This window comes from Littorina saxatilis, linkage group LG5 (genome assembly GCF_037325665.1).
Source record: "Littorina saxatilis isolate snail1 linkage group LG5, US_GU_Lsax_2.0, whole genome shotgun sequence".
Classification (NCBI taxonomy): Eukaryota; Metazoa; Mollusca; class Gastropoda; order Littorinimorpha; family Littorinidae; genus Littorina; species Littorina saxatilis.
Window position 1 is genome coordinate 38,136,131 of NC_090249.1, and position 24,601 is coordinate 38,160,731.

General features: G+C 40.3%; 2 long non-coding RNA genes across 2 annotated transcripts in view; one reads left to right on the forward strand and one right to left on the reverse strand.

Moving 5' to 3' along the window:
• Window positions 1-664: 664 nt before the first annotated feature.
• Window positions 665-7,485, reverse strand: LOC138967055 (uncharacterized). The gene is made up of 3 exons (XR_011455832.1): window positions 7,099-7,485; window positions 2,791-3,012; window positions 665-1,780 (listed from the first exon to the last, which is right to left on the reverse strand). It is a non-coding gene; the product is annotated as an uncharacterized lncRNA (long non-coding RNA).
• Window positions 7,486-23,124: 15,639 nt separating this feature from the next.
• Window positions 23,125-24,601, forward strand: part of LOC138967056 (uncharacterized) — a 5,809-nt gene continuing 4,332 nt past the window's right edge. Inside the window, exon 1 of the long non-coding RNA XR_011455833.1 lies at window positions 23,125-23,500. This is a non-coding gene — a long non-coding RNA (uncharacterized lncRNA). The remainder of the gene's footprint in view (window positions 23,501-24,601) is intronic.

Below are 24,601 nucleotides of genomic sequence, written 5' to 3' on the forward strand. Positions count from 1 at the left end.
GCAAATGTGAATTGGTGCAGATTAGTGTGTCTTGGTCCGGCTATTACTGCTGGATTACAAAGATGATGTATTGACGTCGAAGCGCCACAGGCAACACTGTTGCATAACGGTCTGAGCTGAGCTGTGGAAAATGGGGGCTGGGCAGGAACAAGAGCGGGTGGGGGTGATAGGGGTGGGGGGTGGCGCGGCAGATTAAGAGTAACACGTTGTCAGTTTTTGTGTGGAGACATTACACAATATATGTGCCAAGCGTGGGGTAAATATGATCGCAAACTCCAAATGTAAATCCATGACATTGACAGTGTTTGCTTGAATTATAATTTACTATGTATAAAATATCTAAGCGTGCAGTTATTGCTACTGAAAGACGAGAGCTGTGAGAATCGTGCATGTGATTTGTCTGCATTGACTGAGACACGTAAAACCAGCTTATGTGTTGAAACTTACGCATGGATACACACATAATAATATCCATACGTCTTTCAGTGGGTATTTCAATTTTCAATGTTCTGAATAGGTCAATAGACAATACCAGACCAAGCATACTTTCAAATCAAATTATCATTACACTAAGTGTCTTTCTTCTTTTACTTCCAGAGGAAAAGGGAACTGCCACGATTCCCAACGGCAAACGATGAGAACAAGGACACTCCATAACAAGCCCTGCTGTACTTGCCGCTGTCACGAAAAATCGGCACCCAGTGAGACCGACGGGACACCGCCAGTCATGAAAATATTTGCCTGTGCACAGACAGTGAACCCACAGCAATGTGAAAGGTGTACGTATACACACACACACACACACACACACACGCACACGTACACACACACACACACACACACACATGCGCGCTAAATATAGAATTTCATGTTTTTATTGTTTGTTTGTTTGCTTAACGCCCAGTCCACCACGAAGGGTGATACACAAGACAGAAGTCGCAGCACAGGCTTCATGTCTCACCCAGTCACATTATTCTGACACCGGACCAACCAGTCCTAACACTAACCCCATAATGCCAGACGCCAGGCGGAGCAGCCACTAGATTGCCAATTTTAAAGTCTTACGGGTATGACCCGGCCGGGGTTCGAACCCACGACCTCCCGATCACGGGGCGGACGCCTTATAACTAGGCCAACCGTGCCGGTTTTAGTGGAACTCCCACTCTATGTCCTAAAAAAGATATGTAACAAAATCATATCTTAGAAATTCGAAAAATATATAATAGTGAGGGTAAATTTCTAAAAGTTTAACTTTAAGCAGTTCATTTAAACAAGAAAGGTAGTGAACGTGAGAATACATTTACAAGGGATAATCTACTGTAACACAAGAGAGGGGGTATATTTAATGTACCCGTTATACATTCATACCGATGCATATCACCACAAACAGTTATTTCTTGAGTCAAATTCATCGATTTAATTTGTATTTCTATTTGCGGGGCACAGGCTATGCTGACCGGCTCACGGAGTATCTGATGCGGGAGTACACTAAGTACACTAACAGCCCCAGGAACCTGGAACTAAGTTTGTGGGATCATGTGGACCATGTACCAGACCACCTGGCATCCCAGTACCATCGTCCCACCATGCAGGAAGCTGTTCAACACAGGGTCACACGATTCCCTCCAGCTGGGGGAGTTTGAACCCCACTCTTCCTCCGTCTGGGAAAGTGTCCCTGATCGTTTTCACGGCACAAGCTGGTAGAGGCACCCTGATGCTTTTGCCGAGAAACCCCCAACACCATCGCACCAGCTGCCTGTAGGCGACATATCTGTATTTCCTGCGAAAGCAAGAAAGAAACAAGTGGTGTAAAGCAATCCCAGAATAACATTGAACGCACTGCATTTTTGTCACAAATATACATATATATAGGCAAATATTTAAAATCTATATATCAATAACCCGCAGCAAGAAAATAGATTACAATTTCAATTTTCATACGAAAATCGTATAGAAAGCGTGTGTAGCGATTCCTTGAAAATGATTGCTGAGATCTTCATGAAACTTTGCATCTAAAACCTTCCAGAAGATGTCTTCCTTTTTTTCGATAAATGTCAGGCGGAAACCTCCCTTTCTTCACTAATATAAAGATATGACATGTTCACTTTAGAAATTTGTGTTGGAATCTGTTATGTAGGTATACTGTATGCAGGCAGTTATCGGACAATGACCAATGTCCGCCAAGTTCTATTACTGTAGGCTTTCACCAACGATCGTCAGCTACACACCCATTCTAAGCAATGAGGTACATTTGCGATGTCAAAACTTAAGAAAAATGAACAAGCTCTAATCATACTGATAATTATGTGGATAGGGTGGATTAATGTATTTGTTAATTATTTGTCAGGGGAGTTACATTTTTGTTCGACATTGTTTTAATCGACACCTGTCGTGGGGAGTAACTTTCTCGTGTATGAGTAGAGTAACATGTTCGTACGAATTTTTGACTCCGGAGTAAAAATCTCGTAGGATTAATATCGTGCTACACCGGCAAGTAAAAAGTGTACATACTGAAGAATCCCACATCAATTAAATTGTATCTTGAAAATGTTGTGGGTGGGTGTTCAGTCTTACAATAGGTTTTGTATTTATTTCACACAAATAATGCTGTTATTTTCCACTGTTAATGTTTATAATGAAGATTTAATTAGATTCGATGTATTTGTGTCTAGTTTACGTATCCGATCTGTTTATTTGTGCAATACAATGTACTATTTCACTCTCTTGTCAGTGTAAGAATATGCAAATATATCCGAATGATAATCTTCTGATTTGTGTTGTGTTACATACTCATGCAGATTGAAGTTTAGACGCCCGTAGTCCTGCTTTTACGAATAGTATGCGGTCTCCAGGCAGTAGATGTCCAGGCACACGGTACGAAAGCCAGGATGTGCTGTGATGCAGCCTACCTGCTCTTCCAGGCCTTCTACCTTCTGTTTGATTTGTCTGACGTCGTGGCAACACACACACTCAACAGAAGTTGGCATCCGGCAGCAATGTCCGCACTGACACCTGAAACAGTAGATCACACTGTAATCATAACAGCATGCCCCGTTCACATAGGAGACACACAAAAAACCCGGGTGATTCTTATGTATGCACAAAACTTACCATGATTTACAGAAACACGAACAGTCCCATTAGTCGCGGTTTCACAATGCATGCAGTGTTAGTACCCTTCGACTGAATCTAACAGGGTCGCTTTTTAACACTGACCACACATCGTGACTGACCTGGCCACTGTGAAACAGAAACAATGTCCTGTCTCCTCTAGGTGTTTGAAAATACTCCTGCACTGTCTTTTGAACAGTGTCCCATGTTGCGAAACAAAACAAACCAAACATCAATCAAAAGAAGGGAACTGCTGTGTATGCATTTTTGGATATTTCTGAGAAAGCTTCTTTTGTTACTCCATCACATGATAAACGATCACATTCACAGAATTCGATTTCAGCCTTCTGTTGGAGCCTGGGGAACATAGCCACTATACACAATGGTCGCCTCATCACGGGTAATCGCGCGTGCGCGCACACACACACACACACACACACACACACACACACACACACACACACACACACACACACACACACACACACATATAAATTAATCTTTGTTCATCACTGAATTATTTATTTTCAGATCTACGATAGATCTTCCTAGTTTTTCTGTTGAAATCGGGCACACGCCATTATGCCCCCCCACACACACACACACACACACATCCTATTCAACAGAACGAAGACTGTTTTGAAGAGTTCTTCAAAAACATACCGCTTCACTCAAGATTAAATTCTGCACTGATTTATAAAAAACAAACACACGCTTTGTCTGCATCATTCACAACAATCCTTGTTCATTTTCAATGCCTACTCGAAATGTCCTTCTACCTTTGAAAAAACTATTTCCCAACCTCCCTACTGACCAAACATCTCTGGCACGATTTCCTTCCTAAAATAAATACCCAAAATCACCACTTTTAGACCATAACTCATGTCCGTCCGTCGTTTTACAAATCGTATCATGGCAGATCTAAAATACATAAAAAGGTTGCAGGGGCATAGGCACATGTAAGGCAATATTCCTGAGATAGATCTCTGAATATTGAAATCACCGCCGCCATTTTAGAAAGCGCCCTTTTACTGTTTTGTGGTTCCATGCATTACCTAAAACGAAACACTGTCTTACTGTCATGAATGAAACTATCATCAACATCAATGTCATTCCGTACGAGAAAATGGCATTACGCAATTTGACTTACTATCAACATGTTTTGTTGTGTAAACGGAAAAAAACCGTGCTTGGAATTCCCAGAGGGGAAAGAGATCGTCAAGTGTAGACAACACTGCAGATACATTTATTCTGAACTGTAGACAGTCCCAAGTAAAATATCCAAGTGGTAAAAAAACAAGACGCTTGAAAAGCTCAGCTTAGCATAATCCTGTCATGCTAACATACCAACAGAAGCACAACAACTGATGAGTGGAAAACGCACATGACTTTTGATCTACTCATCTAGCATGCAGAAGATAGCGACAACAGTAGTAACAAGGAACTTAGTCGATAAATATCGACAGGGGGCCGACAAATGGTTTAAATGGGAAATGTGTGTATATGGGTGTGGGTTTGAAACAAACAAACAAACCAACCCATGTGAACCCCGGGCCGCAGGCCTTCGATGTAGTGATTGAAAAAAAAGGATGTTCTCAAATGGTTCAATTCTCATTTGGTCTGATTCTCAAATGGTACCGGTATACTCCCCCCCCCCCCCCTGGCCGCAGGCCTAGGAGTAAAATTTTATAGACACTGACCTTCTTCCCAGGGGTCATTGACCCAGTTTTAGCTATGAGAGGTGGTTCGCCCAGAGGCTGTAGAGTATACTGGGGCGGTCTCTTTGATGTCTTGAGAGGAAACTTGGCCAGGGTAGTACATGTGTTCTGCGCGAACTTAGAATCCGGTTTCATTCTAGAATGGACCGGGTCCAGGTTGGAATTCTAACCCTGCGCAAGTACAGGGGTGCCATTCTAGAATGAAACCCTTGTTGCTGGTCCATTCTAGAATCGGCCGTGCGCAAGGTTGGAATTTGGGTCCAAGTTGGAATAGTCATTTCAGTTAGACTATCACACAGCCAAAGCCACAAATGTGGATTTTCTGTTTGTTTTTGTTTTTTGTGTGTTTGGTTGGGGTTTTTTCCGGGTTTTTTACACTTTACTCAAAGACATCGTGAATTGGGATTGTGATGTTCTGAAAGTGATTACGATTTTGAGAGACACTCAGCACTGATCGCTACGAACGGAAATTTCCGGACTGACAGTGTTTTGCCGATCTCGGTTGTAACTTTTAATCTTATTCATATACATGAAGTTGGTCTTCTGAATTGTGAAGATATAATGTCAACTTTTTTTAAAACCTGTGACAACAGCTCTATAACTCACTCTGTCCTTCTGTTGGTCTGTCTGTCGGTTAGTCGGTCTGACCGTCTGTCTGTTTGTCTGTCAAAAAAATTGTCAAAAAACCGGACATTTCCGAGAGGGAGACAGCGCTGACATTGCAAGCGGCCGCAACCGGCTCTCATCACAAAAACAACTGCCCTGCAAACAATACCGCCCTGGTAGTCCCCCTTGCTATGGTCTGCCTTTGTTTATTGCGTACTCAGGAGTGTCAACTTTCTTGACATGACATGACATCGCAAGATCGCCAAAGGATTTTTTTCAGGGGTAGACAAATCAGCCCCATTTTATCAAAGGGAAGGTGCAGGTGGAGATAATTCAAGGGAAGACAACTCTGTCTTACCCACAAACATTACGGCCCCCTTTATTCAAGGGTTTCATTCTAGAATGGCACCCCTGTACTTGCGCAGGGTTAGAATTCCAACCTGGACCCGGTCCATTCTAGAATGAAACTGGATTCTAAGTTCGCGCAGAACACTTGCACCAAAACTGGTGGACACCATCGACAATGTCAAACATGAAATCGAAGCAGTTTGCTTGAGGAAACGGTCGTCAGCAACTCAAACTTCTCTGGGTTTTTTTTTTTTAAATCTGACTTTCTTTGTGGCCCCCTGACTCCGCCCCCCTCCCTCTGTAAGGACCCCCCTCCACAAGGACCGATTTTTGTCAACATTTTAAAGGTCGCTAGAGAGGGGTTCCACTGTATGACCTAACCGCTACTGGCAGACGGCCTCAATCTTCACGCGCAAAGACGAGATTAATAGGTGCTCGGTTTTGGTATTTTGAATTACATTACATTAAACCTTTGTTGGGTTTCATGGTCATGGCAACAGCCATAATAATATTACATGATGTATAATATCATATTTCAGCATATGTGAATTACATGTCATCATACTAAACTGTCATACATTTTTATTCCTACATTATTCTGATTGATCACAACCAAACCTACTATCATTGGACACATCCAAATGCAAGCGCCTGTTCTTGACAATTTAGATCAGTGCAATTTCCTGGGTCGGGCTTTGCCACAGACACTCACCGTTTGGCCTGTAGGTAAAATGTACAATGTATTTTCTGATTTGTGCACAAAAGCTTTTTTTCTTTTTTCTTTTTTTTAACATAACAATGTTTAATGTCACTGTATGTTTAAAAGACCATGGTCATATTTGTAAAAAAAATGTTAAATTAGAAAATAAATAACATTTTGGTTCATGATTTTTCCTACACCTGTGCTAAAAATAAGAAATAAAAATGTCGGGTATATAAGTCACTCAAATACAGCAAGGTATGAATGGCTCGGTTTGAGTTTGTTGCAGTTGACCCTGCACAAAGCGACATATCATGTTTTTGTTGAACAATTTTGACGTCACCCCTCCCATAGGGTGACGTATTTCACAACTTCCTGTGTTACACAAACTCTGTGATGACCAATTTTGACGTCACCCCTCCCATAGGGTGACGGATTTCACAACTTTCTACAGATGAACAATTTTGACGTCACCCCTCCCATAGGGTGACGGATGTCACAACTTCCTGTGTACACAAACTGATGACGTATTTCACAACAAAATGGCGCTGCCCATGGTCAACCTCGAAACTATCCGTATAGAATGGGGGCGTCCTCGCCCCCATAATCACATACCAGTCAGTGTTGCCGATTCTGCTGGCTCTGTTAGGAGCAGCGTCTTGTGGCCTTCTTTCCTCGTCTTTCTTCCGTGGTTCAAACTGGCAAGGAAGAACGATAGCCTGGCTCAAACGTGGTCGTACTCCTCCTCTTCCTCGCTGCTGTAAATACTGTGAGTGGCCATACTTGTTCGAGCAGTGTGTGACGTAGTCAACACGTGTGCAAAAGGTCAAGAGCCAAGACTGCGCGCGCGGTGGAACAATTCGGAACAGCAAAAAAAGGTTTCAAAGTATACTTTTGGGGCTTCTGTGTTCATTTTTACACATACAATTGTGGTTAATGAATTAAGAGTGTCAACGTATCAAAAGTGACCCTAAACCTTGGACTTTTCCTTTAACCACAATTGCGTGTGTAAAAATGAACACAGTAGCCCTAAAAATATACTTTGACACGTTTTTTGGCTGTTCTGCATCGTTCCACCGCGCGCGCAGTCTTGGCTCATGACCTTGTGCACATACGTGTGTTACGTCACAAAGCTGGAAGAACAAACATGGCCGGCTCCAGCAGCGAGAAAGACAAGTGGAGTACGGACCGGTTTTCAGCCAGCCTTGGGTTTTACCGTATCAGTTTGAGCCTCTTCGTTGTCAAAATGCTGGTGAGGCTAGACCACAAGGAACTGTTTGCAACAGAGCCAGCTTAATCGGCAATACGAAATGGTATGTGATTCTCTTTGTTGTGATGTGTACACACTAGTCCGCTAGATCTAAGTCAAGTGACGAAGTGTGTTTTTCACAGATCAATTGCTGTGCGTCCACATATCTGTAAGCATGTGAAGATTATGGTATTTGTTCAGGCTTCGTGGTATTTTGCTTTCCCCATCTCAAATCAAGGATTTCGTCCTGTGACTGTTTAGGAACAAACAAACACAAAAGGCAGTTCCTTCCCTTTTTTGTGTTTCCCCTCCATATTCTTTTCAAACCTTGTTCGTTCCGTGTTGCGTCTGCTTTTTGTTGCCTTGTGTGTTTGTTTGTTCCCGATGAAGCTTACATCAGCGAAAATTCGTACTGTCTTGTGCTGTTCTTGTATCGGTGAGTACAGATATCTTTTGTTTGTTAATTTTGCGCAGCTTATAATAAATGCTTCCACAGTGATGTTCACACACGACTATCATCTTCTCTGTCAATTCTTAGGAATTCTTCACTTACACAACAAAACATGTAGACAGCAAGTAACATTGCGCAAAGCCTTTTTCTTGCAGACACAACTGTGACAGTAAATAATAAATATTTCTTAGATAAGTGTTGCGAAACGTTCTAAGGGAAATAAACACCTTTTGTTTTTGTAAACGAGCAGACATAATTTATGATCTCAAATTAGATCTAAAATCATACGATTTTCTTACCAGTGGCGAAACGCTGATGGCGTGATATTGCGAGCCGTTTTGGAAGGAAATCAGAACTGTCCGGGCAAACACGTTTACAGCAGTTCCAACTTTCTGTTCATTAATTTTTTACAGTATCAGACAGTCACACTACAAGATAGTGCGTATATCGGTATTCTAATCTAAAACACCACGAACAGACTTGCTTCTATTTAACTGTAGTCACAAAACCTCAGTCCAATTGAAAATGTGTGGTAAGTGCCGAAAAGCGACCCTGTGAATGTGAGATGCACTCAGTGGGACCCTCAATCTACCTATTCAGGTTATTGACTCTCACTTCATGAATGTTCAAACTGTTAATGCTACTGTTCGTGTTGTTTCTGTGATTCACTGCAAGTTCTGTGTATACCTAAGAATCTCAAGGTCAGTTTTCTGCTATGGTAACAGAGTGACATGTGTATATTGCTTCAGGTGTCAGTGCAGTAACTTTAAGAGGAATCAAAATTCGAATGTCTGGAAAACCTGGATGAGGAGATAGACAGCCTCACAGAACACCCTACTGCCTTGAAACTACTATGCGTACAAACAGGAATAGGGGAGACTCAACATGAGTAAGTAACACAACACAAAACAGAAGATTTCCATTATGATATATTTACTTTATCTAAAACTGACAACAATGTGTCCAGTTTTTACAATAACGAAAATAGCACATGGGGTAAAAACAAACAACATATATCATTAAAACAATAAGCACAAACATAATTCTGATTGCTAGCAAATTAATGAAAACAATATGAAATCAACTGCAAATGGGAAGCGCTAAAATGTGTGTGCACTGGAATCAATGCAAATGAACACCCAGAGACTTTTCCAAAAAAATTATTTACAAATCTGTATACAAATTTGATCTACGTACGAGCTTTTTCCTTGCTCCAATGTGTGTAACTTCTGACCATACATCAGTTAACAGAAATCATCTTTGTAATGCTCTCCATGGCATAGATTCTCAAAATCATTGTTTTTGTTTGTAGGTAACATACCTTAATTGATATACATTGGCACTAACTAGTCTGAGGAAGGCACATGTATATTTTCAAACATGTCAGGTATATTTTCTTTAGTTCTAAACACATTTTCAGAAAAAAACATACACGTCTGTATTTTCGATTCAGAAAATGATAAAGAAATACAGTGAAATCATTTTTGATTCTGTAATTAAAACTTCAATTTCAATTGCAATTTTGAGAATTGTAATGAACAAACTCATTAATCAACTTTAAGTTTTACACTTTTAAGCTGAAATATAATTCCATAGTCCAGACTGGGTCAAAGATTCCTTGAACAAAATTTCTTTCAATTTGATTGAAAAATGAGGTCACCACAAGGCATTTATAAAAAATAAAAACAAGTCGCGTAAGGCGAAAATACAATATTTAGTCAAGTAGCTGTCGAACTCACAGAATGAAACTGAACGCAATGCCATTTTACTCGTAGCATCGTCAGGCCACCGCTCATGGCAAAGGCAGTGAAATTGACAAGAAGAGCGGGGTAGTAGTTGCGCTAAGAAGGATAGCACGCTTTTCTGTATCTCTCTTTGTTTTAACTTTCTGAGCGTGTTTTTAATCCAAACATATCATATGTATATATGTTTTTGGAATCAGGAACCGACAAGGAATAAGATGAAAGTGTTTTTAAATTGATTTGGACAATTTAATTTTTATAATAATTTTTATATATTTAATTTTCAGAGCTTGTTTTTAATTCGAATATAACATATTTATATGTTTTTGGAATCAGCAAATGATGGAGAATAAAATAAACGTAAATTTGGATCGTTTTATAAATTTTTTTTTTTTTTTTAAAGTTTCCGATTTTTAATGACCAAAGTCATTAATTATTTTTTAAGCCACCACGCTGAAATGCAATACCGAACCCCGGGCTTCGTCGAAGATTACTTGACCAAAATTTCAACCAATTTGGTTGAAAAATGAGGGCGTGACAGTGCCGCCTCAACTTTCACGAAAAGCCGGATATGACGTCATCAAAGACATTTATCAAAAAAATGAAAAAAACGTTCGGGGATTTCATACCCAGGAACTCTCATGTCAAATTTCATAAAGATCGGTCCAGTAGTTTAGTCTGAATCGCTCTACACACACACACAGACACACACACACACACACACACACACACACACACACACACACACACACACACATACACCACGACCCTCGTCTCGATTCCCCCCTCTACGTTAAAATATTTAGTCAAAACTTGACTAAATATAATAAAAACGGAAAAGAAATGTGTGGGGATATCTTCTGGAAGAATTGAAAATTAAATGCGAAGTTGCATGAAGCTCTTTTCGGTGTTTTTGCGGATACGTTTTACACATGCATATCAGCAAAGTTTTGTTTCATACATACGTACATATATATACATACATACACCATCATCCTCATCTCGATTCTCAGTCTATCTGAAAACAAGGGAAGATGTGCCAGAAAGTATAAAAATCACAGTTCTTCAAAAGCTATGCATGGTACAATCAGCATGAATTTGAAAACCTGCTCTACGTCACACAGACACAGCATGTCTTGTGATTCTATCCACCCTCTCCAACCAAACACGTGCACGTTTTCTCTGGTTCGAATGTCTGAAAAGCTCAAACTAAGCTGCTGTTTTATTCTTTCTTGCTTTGCAGGAAATACAGATACGTCCCTTACAGGCAGCTGGTCTGCTAGCGAGTGGGGTTTCTCGGCAGAAGCATCAGGGTACCCTTCCCAGCCTGTGCAGTCGAAACATCAGGAATATTTCCCAAACGGATGAAGAGTGGGGTTCAAATTCCCTGAGCTACAGCAAGCTGAAACATACTTCTACCAATCGTGTGATTGCGTTGAACTATTATCTTTAGCTGAACAGCTTCCTTAATATCTTTAGTTCAAGTGAACAGCTTCCTGCATGGTAGGGAAATGATACTGGGCTGTCACGTGGTCCGGTACATGGTTCAAATGCTCCAAAACTTTGTTCCAGATTTGTCGACTGTTTGTGTACTCCCGGCCGCATCAGCTAGTCCATGAGCCGGTCAGCACAGCCTGTGTATTCTCTGATTGTGGGATGCCTGAAACATGGTTTTTCAAAAGTAACTCGCGATCTGCACATATTTTAACATGTGAATAAGAACAGTCAAAAGTATACCGAATTTATGCCAGACTTTCTTCTTCTTAATTATTTCTTCATAAAGACTACTGGAAATAAACAAAATGTTCCCCCATCCCACCCCACCAAGGCCTCAGAACACTTTTTTATTTTTTATTTAGGTCGGCTTCTTGTCATTTGTACTGTAGTACGTCTTGCCACCCGTGCTGTCATTGCCACCAGGTATATCAACAGTCAAACTATATCAGATCTGCAAAGGCTTTTACACAGAATAAAACCATCTCCCGACTTGAACATATACCAGGAATTAGCATCCTGACTGCTTTTTGGAGCTGGCATTTGTTTTTAAGGAATGAATTACACGTGGGTCGTTTTAGAAATCAATTCATAAAAATCTACATTCGCACAGAAAGTACCCAGATTGTGGATTTCTGGTATTTGTCAAAATGGAAGGATGGTCATATCCCATGTAAAGGCCTGGTAAGATTTGAGTTTGTGAACCTAATCGTTTACACGATAAGGGCCGTGTATTTAAACGGACGCCTTTATGCGTGGATGACAAATACCTAGCACAGAAAAGCACGAGTTGAGATGGTGAGCTCAATCGTTTACACGTGAAGGGCTGTGTATTTAAGAGGACGCCTCCATGCCTGGATGAGAAATACACTAATAATACAGGGAATACATGTTAGTTATTTTAAAGGACACTTTATTTATTTTATTATTTATTTATTTATTTACTAGAGGAATACCCGGCTTCGCCGGGGTGAATCGCGAGACAGAGACAGACAGCGTGGCGGTTCACCACAATCACATTTGAAGGCGAAGTCCTGTCAAACGGGATTGAGAATTTTAGAGCTTATTTCTTAGCCCTATATTATCTGCTGTGGCTTCTCAAATGCCAGAACATACAGACAGACAAAAACCGCTAGACCCCATCACAAACAGAACTCTACAATCCACAGGTTTTTGCCCACACACACACACAAACACACACACACACAGAGAAGCCGTATATATATATGTATATCTATATCTATAAATATATAGAGATAGGTGACAGTGTATTTTTCGCGTGGCTATAAATTGATTCGACCTTTTCACTTTGACAGTAAGAACAACTTACGGGTGCAAGGGAAGCGTTGTGGACAGCGCAGTGACATTCTAAAAATAGTAACTTACAAACGGGAATATGGATTGAAGCCACACGAAGGAAGGGAGATAAACGCAAAACACTGGAGAAGATAAGGAAGAGTTACTTATAATGGTGAAATGAACACAAAAACCAAAATCGGTTCAGCGCTGCGCGCTGAGAGCACGTGTTGAAATATCTCATCGATGATATTGTGTCCGGGGTGTAGCTGAATACGGTGTCCAAATTTGAAAAAGATCCACCGAGAACTTTGGCGTTGTGATGTGGTGTAGCGGCTTTGGTGTGTCGGTATGGGGGCCCGGGTAGCTGAGGTGGAACCAAAATCGGTTCAGCGCTGCGCGCTGAGAGCACGTGTAGAAATATCGACCAGGTTGTGTCCTGTCCCGGGTCTACCTGAATATGCCCACCAAATTTGAAGCAGATCCATCGAGAACTTTGGCCGTGCATCGCGAACTCACACACAGACACACAGACAGACACAAGTCGTATATATATATATAGGCCCATTGTAGAAACTCAACAACAGCATTTCTACTCGGCGCGCGCGGTATGAGAATCACGGGTCGTAACTCTCTGGAATTGGTCATCCGCCGCCATGTTGGATGCCTTGCACGATCTCTGACAGTGCTTGACCGTTGGGTGGCGACTCGACAAAAATGAAAATGACACGTTGTGTGGCCAAAAACTGCAGTCAGCAGGCACACTTTAGGATCCCTAAAGTTGTTCACCATCAGGGTGACAACTGGAAGGAAGTTACTGAGCGGAGAAGACGATTATAACTGGTTATTTTTTGCTGTGTGCAGTGCGCTAATCAACAATTGTCCATCGGTTGTGCCTTTAGAGTGAACACTGTGATAGGATTCTTTGAAAATTATACTTTGCAGTAGTTACCTGAGCTGCATTGTACCTCATTTGCCTGTCTTGAGAGCTTTATCTTGTGAATTTTGGTGCACTGTCTGCATGGTCATTTGAGATAAAGAATAAATAAATGAATATAATAATGTATTCTTGCTTTACTTTTTATGTTGTGCTGTTGTGTTAAAAAGGCAGATCCCCTTTGGACTCATGCATGCACAGTTTTCTTCATTTTGTCTGCATACACAGTGAAATACGCAAAAAGAACAAGAGTGCAATGAAGAAAACTAACAAAGACGGCATCCAATATGGCGGCGCGAAGAGAGTATGAGCGGAGTTGTGCCCCTTCGGGCTAAAGCTAGCCGATCCATTTGATAACGTCACGCCGAGTAAGAAGAATGAATTGGACCTATAGATTTATTTAGAGCACTGAACTTGTGATCCCTTAGGTCGCAGGTTCAACTGGGCCGGTGTAACACGAAAAAATTACTTCCACGAGATTTTTACTCCGGAGTAAAAATTTCGTACGAAAATATTACTCCCTTTACTGACGAAAAAAGCACTCCCCCATTACACGAGAAAATTACTCCCCACGACAGGTGAGTTCCGAGTAAACATTTTGTACACAAATGTTACTCCCCTGACGAATAAAAAACTAATAAATTATTTCACCCTAACACGAGCAATTTAACTTCCCATGCCAGGTGTACGAAAGGTATACTCCCTTGTCCCCTGTTAGTCTTGGTGGTGGAAGGGGTGGAGGGAGGGTAGCGCGACATTCGTTTGCGTGAGATCACATATTGGCATTATCCCTTCGCCCGCATCCCATTTTCGCGTACGAGATTTTTACTGGAAGTAAAATAAATGGGGAGTACAAATTTCGTGGAGGGAGTAATTTTTTCGTGCCTTGGGGAGTTCTTTTCTCGTACGAAAAATTTACTCGGAGTAAGAATTTCATTCGAAATTTTTACTCCGGAGTAAATTTTTTGTGGAGTTAAACATTTCGTGTTACACCGGGACTGACACGGGTCAACTTTATGTGCAGACCCAGAGACGGTAGCCGTGTAACCACAGTGGCACGTAACAGACCTCGGTCGTTATGCCATAAGTGCAGATGGCTGGTACCACCTAAAACACGCTTACACTTGTGTATCTCATCAAAATCCGTGAGGGCATACAACTCGAATGATCATATAACCCATATCTTATCCTTACAAGGGGAAATATTTAGCCTGAAGGACATGAAGCATTGTCTATTTGTTTTAAAACTTAGTACCGCCTTTCTGTGCGAATTTAGATTGTGTGTGAATCTATTTGTAAACGCCACACGTGTAATTCATTCCTAAATAAAATAATTGTAGATCCAAAAAGCAGTCGGGGTGTTGATTTTTGGTATGTGTTCAAGGTAAGTCGAGAGATAATTTTTCCTGTGTAAACTGAGCCTTGGCAGATCTGATATAGTGAGCATACCTGTTTTGAGGAAGGACTGTGCCGCTAAGCCTGTATAGACAGTTCGATTGTTGAGAATGCCTAGTGGCAGTGACAGTATGGGTGGCATCAGGCACAGATGACAACAGACCGACCTGCATTTTTCAAAAACTTGCTCGGAGGCCTTGAAAGGGGGAAACATTTTGTTCATTTCAAGTAGTTTTTATGAAGAAATAGTTATCAAGAAAAAAAGTCTGGCCTGAAGTAAATACAAATTAAATTCGCTATACTTTTGACAAACTATAGGAAGAAAAATGTGTAAATCGCGATATATTTTCTAAAAAACCCAAATACTTCAGGCAAATCCAAAAACAAAGAGACTGCCAACGTTCCAAAATTCAGAATAAAAAAACAAGAAAGATAAGTTGTTGGAACGTTTTTTTATTGACAAAACAATACGTTACAGTCACAGATATTTCGACCCAGCCTCGCTTGTGTCTTCTCCCCAAGCGGTAGCACCTTTTGCGAGCACCTTTTGCGAGCTAAGTCTTTTTTTTTAATTTAAATAATATTTGTTTGTCTGTGCACTTAAAAGACGGCTGGGTCGAAATATCTGTGACTGTAACCTGTTGTTTTGTCAATAACAAACGTTCCAACAAGTTACCTTTCTTGTTTTTTGATTCATACTTCAGGCAACCAGCACACGGACAACAAATGACAACATGAATAAAGCCAATGAATTTGACTCAAGAACTAAGTGTTTGAGGTGATGTGCATAGGTATGAATGTTAAATGAGTCTGACTAAGATACCCTCCCTCTCGTCTTACACTTACAGTAGAACATACCTTTCAAAAATATACACCTTATGTTAATTGCTCTTTCAAATGTACTGCTTGAGGTTAAACTTCAACTCGTGCTGTCTACTATAAATACCATTTGGTCAACATACTCCTGAATGTTTCGTTTTGTCAATAATTAAACATTTCAGAAACTACTCTTCCTTTCCTTTTTTTTATTATTCAGAAACATACCTAACTTTATTTGAGACTACTTCTATAGATCCTCTCTATAGATCTATATAAATAAGCAGGTTGACGAAACGTGAGTTATGAAATAAATTCAATCCACATCTCACTCAGCACAGAAAGCATAGACAATTAACATGAGGAGAAATGAACTTTGACTTTGTTCTAAATTGTATTATTTGGATGGTATCTGCCAAAGACACTGTATCTCTTTTTTTGCAAAGTTAGAATAAGGCACTGATTTTCAAATCAAAACACAAATCTTACAACGAATGGCACATTGGTCTTCTCCTGTGGTGATTCTGGATAGCACGAACAGCAGGACTGGTCAACAGGAAAATCTGGATGGTGCCAATGTCAAGTGGTCTGTTCTGATCAGTGGCCGTGAGCGATAGTGAAAGTTATTACACCTCCGCTGAAAGTAAAAGAAGAGAGACAATGAGTGTGATTATAAATCAATTCGAACGTATGCTTCTGATGTATACAGTACACTGAACATTTAGACACCCTCTGGAAGTCGTCTAGATGTTATCCTGTGTGTATCAATGTTGTAGCAATTACACTGGGTTTGCATGATCTCAGTCAATGCAGAACATTCCCTGTACAATTCTTACTGTAGGCCTATCTAGCATGCTGGGGACTGTTCACCTTACCAGTAGTACAAACACCAAAAGCTTAGATCAATAGTGGAATGCATGAATGGAGACTATCAAGCTAGTTGGGAACTAAATCCAAAGTTCGAAACTATCGCTCTAGTGCGCAATGCATGGCACGATATTTTCAAATGTTCCGACCTAAGTTGGTGACTAACTTGCCCAAATTTGGTCCTCCTCTGAGGAGGACCAAATTCCTTAGTTTCGAACTATTGCAAAAACACAAATGGCGGCCGCCATGACAGTCTTTGATTTTGCTGTACAAAAAAATCAAATATTCGGCAGTCCGACGCATGAACCAAAGAATGATGTCGACAAAGAAGTTGAAACATTGATTGCGCTTTGGAGGGGGTTCAAATACAAGTCGTGAAGTGACCGGCACAGCTGATTTGGGACACGATCTACCTTGAGTCGGGAGATTTGCTATGAACATTGACTAAATTTCCACTTTTTACATCAGCGACTGTACAAATTTGGCTTGTACATCTTCCTGTCGCTGATTTTAATCGGTTTGGATCATCCAACAGGTAAGAGCAAGATTCATCCGTTGTGTGCGTGTAGTTTGTGTGTCCCACGGTGTGTGTGTTCGTTTGTGCGCCTCGGTGTGTGAGTGTGTGTCAGATTATATTGCAATAATACATTTGTTAGAAAGTGAGAGCAAGGGTAGATCTAGATCTATGGGCCAGGCAGTACTGTCTGAGTGTCTCCGAAACCGTGTTCAGTGTCATAGGAAAATAGGCCTACGAGCCATTGTATAGTGGTGACGATGAAAGATACAGTTGTTGTTTTTCTGACAGTGACATTGACAATGAACGATCGTCAATGCATCAATGATTATGCACAGCAGCATCGGTTTCTTCGGAACTGTGCACTGTTGACTGAATTTCCCACGGTGGAGCAATGAACAGTAGACACTAAAACAAAGCTAATCTAATGCATTGAAGCATCGCTGTAGATCTATCTCATTCGACTAACAATATAATGCAGTGAATGGCAAATCTATCTCTGAATGAACTGTTGTGTATCCTTATTTGCTGTAAATGTCCTGGCTCACACTGCACTCCCAACATTAGAAGTATGTTTTCTAAGCTGAATGCATGTATAATTTGATATAGTAAGTGTGTAAAGCCAAGAGTAACACTAACTGGCCCAAAACAATTTTTGTGTGTATACAAATGAAGAAAGAAACTGACTTCACTTGAATCACTGCCACTGAAAGTGTGTCTATTGTGTATTTTTAGAAGGGTTATTCAACAATGACTTATTTTTCTGTTTAAATACTTGATATTTACTCTGCATGAACAGAGTCAGAGGTAAATGCTGCTGTATAAACTATGATTGTGAAAGAGGGGATAAAAGAATCAATGAGCCAGTGGTTTAATTATAATACAGTTATTATTTATTGTTAATTAATTATTTTATGGTGTGTTTTTTCAGGCCTCCTAAGAAACCAGAGATGATGTGTGATGAAGTGTTCATACAGCTCTTGCATTCAGATATATATATATGGATTCTGGAGAGGATTCAGACTGAGTGGACATGCTGCTTTACAGACTACCATGAAGAGTAAGTCACACATTTCTGTACCACTACCAAGTACCTGCTTGTGCCTATTAAATTGTTATTGTAAAATTGATTTATGATATGTAAATTGGCACTGGTGATAGTAGTTTGAAGCTGTGTAGATGTTTTTGGCAGACTTTTGTACGTTGTGTTGTAAAGAGATCTGCGTTTCACATTAGATGCACTTACAATCTAGATAGATACATTCAGCTATGTCAACACTTGTTACATCTGAATCTGAGAGTAGTGGCAGGAGATGCAAGTTTATTGACACAAAAACATTACGGCTTTGTATAAAATAAATTCTTACATCTGTATGTATCCTTGCATAGTACAATTTGTACTATTTATACAAAATGGTACATAAAGCTTGGTTTTAGTTCTCTTTCTCTTCTCAAATCCTTTGCCACTATTCTTAAAGTAAATTACACAGTGTGAATGAACTAATGCAGCACAGGAAAGTAAAACAAAATTGCAAGATAAAATGAAATCATTACTAATTTACTGGAATTATTTTAAAGGCACATACAGTTATTCTTCCCTTGGCTCACCATCCTAGATCTTGCCAGGCTTTTACATGGAATAAGAATGAATCTGTTCACTCGAATACTTCTACATTCAACACCCTGGCTTCTTCCTGCTCAGAGTTAGATTTTGTTGTGGAAACCACTCTCAGATTAACAAAAATGTTACTTCTTTACTTCTGCGAGTGACTTTTGAGAAATTCGTTCATAAACAAAATTCAACTATGCACATGAAGCAGTCACTGACTGTCAGGGTGTCAATATTTTATGTGTCTGGGTGAAGTTATGTTCCTATCCCATGTACAACTGGCCAGATCTGAAATGGCCAAAATCAATGGGATCAACACACATCCCCAGAATCTTCATCACTGGAAAATGTGGTGGGTTGAATGTATTTTAATAAAAAGGCTGACAGGCGAGTGCTTTGGATCCTGAAAGTTCTGTTTTGGACTGAAATCGAGACACATTTCCCAATGAAACTCAAACTGTATAGTGTTGATGCTGAAGAGCGAAAGTGTGTGGGTTGAGGGCACACTTGTTTTTGACTAAAATCGAGAAACATTTCTGCCGAGCACAAAGTTCATACACGCACAGATTTTTTTAATAGTTTAGATTACAATATCACACACACCATCCCCGATCCCAATGGTCATGTGAAGAGCAAGTGCTTCCTCACCCCCCCCCCCCCCCCCCCCCACACACACACTGCTCAACATTTACACACCTTCTCCCCCCAACACACACCCTCCCCTCGCTAACCAAAACCCATCCCCGTGAATACTGAAGGTGCTCAGTTATATATGTCGTGCCTAGATCCTGAAAGTGCCTAAGTTCTTGAATTAGGTAATCTCTTGCCTAATTCGTGAAATAGGCAACGGCTGTGCCTAACCTGTGAAATCAATGTTGAATTTTGCCTAATTTGTGAAATTTTATGATTTAGGCTGCCTATTGCATAAATTAGGCAGCCTAAGTTGTGAAATTAGGCAAAGTTTCGATTTAGGCACGACTGCTGTACAATTTAGGCAACAATGTCTACAGAATAGGCAAAATCCTTGCCTAATGTGTCAAATCAATTCTAAGGTCTAACTGTTTTAGAAATTAGTCAGTTTGTTTGAACGCCAGTAACAATAATGAAACTTAAAATTTAAACATACTGCTATCATATGTACCTTTTGCATGACTAACTATAATAAACACATTTTACAAAAGCAAAACAAAAATACCCCTCTACCTCATTTACAAACATTTAAAGTTTACAAAAGGTAAACATTATCCCAGTTTGGACTGGGGTCAAAAAAGGGAAACCCACGACGTTCCAGTTCAACTCGATTTTCTGAGCTTACTTGCTCTTGTTCTTGCAAGATGAATTGTTTGGGTGGCAGTGACTATGGCAGTGGTTTCTTGCTTTCTTGCAAGTGCATCTGGCTGTATCGCACTTCCCATTGCAAGAACATTTTTTGAACCCTTGTCCTCCATGCCTTGAATGAAGCTGTCGATGGTTCTCATTGGTAGGACAGTGTCCTTCACTTGGTCAGCAGTGACAATTTGGAAATCGGCCTCGATAATTAGATTGCGGGAGAGCATAGTGTTTATGATGCCATGCTTGGTGCCAACTTGGTACAGGTCGTTGTGAACCTTCAGGACCACCCCAGGCACGTTTCTGCAATCAAGGCGCCCACGATCAAACTCGCTGACTGGAACCAGCACGCCGTCGTTTTGCAGCAGTGGAACCAGCTTGGCTCTTGTTGTTCGCAGCATTTCAGCACGGCTTTTTTCTTGTCCTTCACGTGCATCTTGTCTGCACTGCGTCAAGTTGCTTGCATGATCTTCTAGAGCTGTACTTGAAGTGGCGGCCCCTCCAACTGCACCTTCCACCTCTGCATCATTTTCAGTTGAATTCTGTGGACCGAGTTCTTCTAGAGCTACACTTGAAGTGGCGGCACCTCCAACTGCACCTTCTACCTCTGCATCATTTTCAGTTGAATTCTGTGGACCGAGTTCTTCTAGAGCTACACTTGAAGTGGCGGCACCTCCAACTGCACCTTCTACCTCTGCATCATTTTCACTTGAATTCTGTGGACCGAGTTCTTCTAGAGCTGTACTTGAAACGAATACGAAATTGTGACCTTTTAGTTTCCATGGCTGGATTTGGCTAACACTGACAGTCAGGTGCTGGTGTGAAGTAGTGACTGAGAAAGTTTATCTGAAATGCTCCAGTGTGATTATTATCTCACTTGTATCACAGTTAGTACTGTTCACAAGTAGTTAGTAGTGTTAACAGACTTGATATGTTGTCACGCGAATGATTTTGGGTTCAAACAGACTGACTAATTTGTAAAACAGTTAGACCTTAGAATTGATTTGACACATTAGGCAAGGATTTTGCCTATTCTGTAGACATTTTTGCCTAAATTGTACAGTAGTCGATCGTGCCTAAATCGAAACTTTGCCTAATTTCACAATTTAGGCTGCCTAATTTATGCAATAGGCAGCCTAAATCATAAAATTTCACACATTAGGCAAAATTCAACATTGATTTCACAGGTTAGGCACAGCCGTTGCCTATTTCACGAATTAGGCAAGAGACTACCTAATTCAAGAACTTAGGCACTTTCAGGATCTAGGCACGACATATATATGTTTTCTTTATTTTTCAGGAAGGACCGCTACATTAAGTGAAGGCTGTTTGCACCTTGGTTCCTGGGTTCGCTGGGGACGATGATCAAATTCAGAGTACCATCACAATTCTGTGCTTTTCCATCTGATTCGGCTGAGAATGCTTGCAGAGGTTTCTACACTACCCGTCATATAAAGTAGGCAGATGCGTTTGAGGGCAGATCTTACTGATGAGGCTGTTGATTGAAAAACCAAGTATATGACTGAAAAGGCCATTAATTTCCCTACTTTATTCAGAAACAAAATTGGGTTTTCATGACGTAGTGTCTATGCAGTGAAACCTGCAACACAGACACCCCCCCCCCCCTCCCACAAATCAAATTCACAAAATCAAGCTTCCCGTGTTAAAATCAACAACACAAATCAGAACAACTAAACCGAAACATGTTTTGCATGTCATTAGACAGAACAATCAAATCTTTATCCAAAACAGTCCGTTTTGTTCACATATATCTTGTCTAACATGAACGTTATGGCATGCTGAGCGTGTAGTTGTCAATCCTCTCAGTTTTTGAAGTCGTTTTAGCGGGTAATGAGACCAAAAATGGTACATTTCAGAACTCCTCAACGCATTGTCTTAAAACTGTCAGTGATTTGTGCTAACACACGTCGTTAAGTACAACAAGTCGCGTAAGGCGAAAATACAACATTTAGTCAAGTCGCTGTCGAACTCACAGAATGCAACGCAACGCAGCAAGACCGTATACTCGTAGGATCGTCAGTCCACCGCGCACGGCAAAGGCAGTGAAATTGACAGGAAGAGCGGGGTAGTACTTGCGCTGAGAAGGATAGCACGCTTTTCTGTACCTCTCTTTGTTTTAACTTTCTGAGCGTGTTTTTAATCCAAACATATCATATCTATATGTTTTTGGAATCAGGAACCGACAAGGAATAAGATGAAAGTGTTTTTAAATTGATTTCACAAATTTAATTTTGATAATAATTTTTATATATTTAATTTTCAGAGCTTGTTTTTAATCCGAATATAAGATATTTATATGTTTTTGGAATCAGCAAATGATGGAGAATAAGATGAACGTAAATTTGGATCGTTTTATAAAAAAATAATGTTTTTTACAATTTTCAGATTTTTAATGACCAAAGTCATTAATTAATTTTTAAGCCACCAAGCTGAAATGCAATACCGAAGTCCGGGCTTTGTCGAAGACTACTTGACCAAAATTTCAACCAATTTGGTTGAAAAATGAGAGCGTGACAGTGCCGCCTCAACTTTCACGAAAAGCCGGATATGACGTCATCAAAGACATTTATCAAAAAAAGGAAAAAACGTTCGGGGATATCATACCCAGGAACTCTCATGTCAAATTTCATAAAGATCGGTCCAGTAGTTTGGTCTGAATCGCTCTACACGCACGCACGCACACACGCACGCACACACATACACCACGACCCTCGTTTCGATTCCCCCTCGATGTTAAAACATTTAGTCAAAACTTGACTAAATGTAAAAATGAGACCAAAAAATGGTACATTTCAGTAACTCCTCAACGCATTGTCTTAAAACTTGTCAGTGATTTGGGCTAACACATGTCGTTAAGTACACAGGAATCTCAAGTCATGTGAGATATTAGTTTCTGCTGTTGCGCGACATGCCAGAACGAATTTTAAAGGAAAAGTCCAAGGTTTAGGGTCACTTTTGATACGTTGACCCTCTTAATTCATCAACCACAAATGCGTGTGTAAAAATGAACACAGAAATCCAAAAAGTATACTTTGACTCGTTTTTGGTTGTTCTGAATCGTTCCATCGCGCGCGCAGTCTTGGCTCATGACCTTGTGCACATACGTGTGCTACGTCACGAGCCTTGAACAACAAATATGGCCGGCTCAAGCAGTGAGGAAGACAAGTGGAATACGGACCGGTTTTCAGCCAGCCTGAGGTTTTAGCGTGCCCGTTTGAGCCTCTTCGTCGTCAAAATGCTGGCGAGGCCACAAGGAACTGCTTGAAACAGAGCCAGCATAAGCGGCAATACGAAATGGTATGTGATTCTCTTTGTTGTGATGTTGAAACACTAGTCCGTAGTCGCTACCTCGTGCATGCTAGATCGAAGTCAGGTGTGTTTTTCACAGATCAGTTGATGTGCTTCCACAGATCTGTAAGCATGTAAAGATTATGGATTTATGCTATTATTTCAGGCGCTAGGCATCTGGTGTTGTTTATTTTCCTATCTTTAATCAAGGATTTCGTCCTTGAACTGCCCAGTTTAGAATAAATGCTTCCACAGTGATGTTCACACGCGACTATCCTTATTTTCTCTTTCTGAGTAATTCTTCAGTCACACAACGAAACATGTAGACATCAAGTTAACATTGCGCAAAGCCTGTTTCTTGCGGACAAAACTGCAATTATCCTGGTATTTTTATTTGCGACAGTAAGACACTACATGACATCGACACCACTAAACAGTGAAACTTTTTTGAAATGGCGGTGGGCTGCTTTCATGTGCTAATACTAGATCTAATAGTGATCCTGACATTTTTCTTGCGAAACGGTCAAAGGGAAGTAATAAATGAATTTAGTTTTTTTTAAACGAGCACACGTGATTTCCGATCTCAAACTAGATCTGAAATCATAAGATTTTCTGAGCAGTGGCGAAACGCTGATGGCGTGATATCGCAAGCCGTTTTGGAAGCAAATAAGCACTGTCAGTGTCAGACATATGCTGAAACACGATTACAGCAGTTCAAACTTTTTTATTATTGATTTTTAGGAGTACGCAATATCGGACAGTCACACTACAAAAAGACAATGCGTTAGTGCGTAGATCGGTATTCTCAAACGTCACGAACACTGAACAGACAGTACGTTGCTACTATATATTTTACTGTATTAACAAAACCTCACAGTCCCATTAAAAATGTGTGGTGTGTGCCAAAAAGTATGGCAATCCGTTTGTAAAGAAATTACGTTTTTTCCTGTTGATCTAAATAATAAATTATTTAACTAAATAATTCATTATATAGCTAAATAATTCATTATTTAACTAAATAATTTATTATTTACACAAAAGTAAAAAGTGTGATTGTTGTAATTAAAGAAATCTTTTATTTACTAAACAATTCATTATTTAATAAAAAAA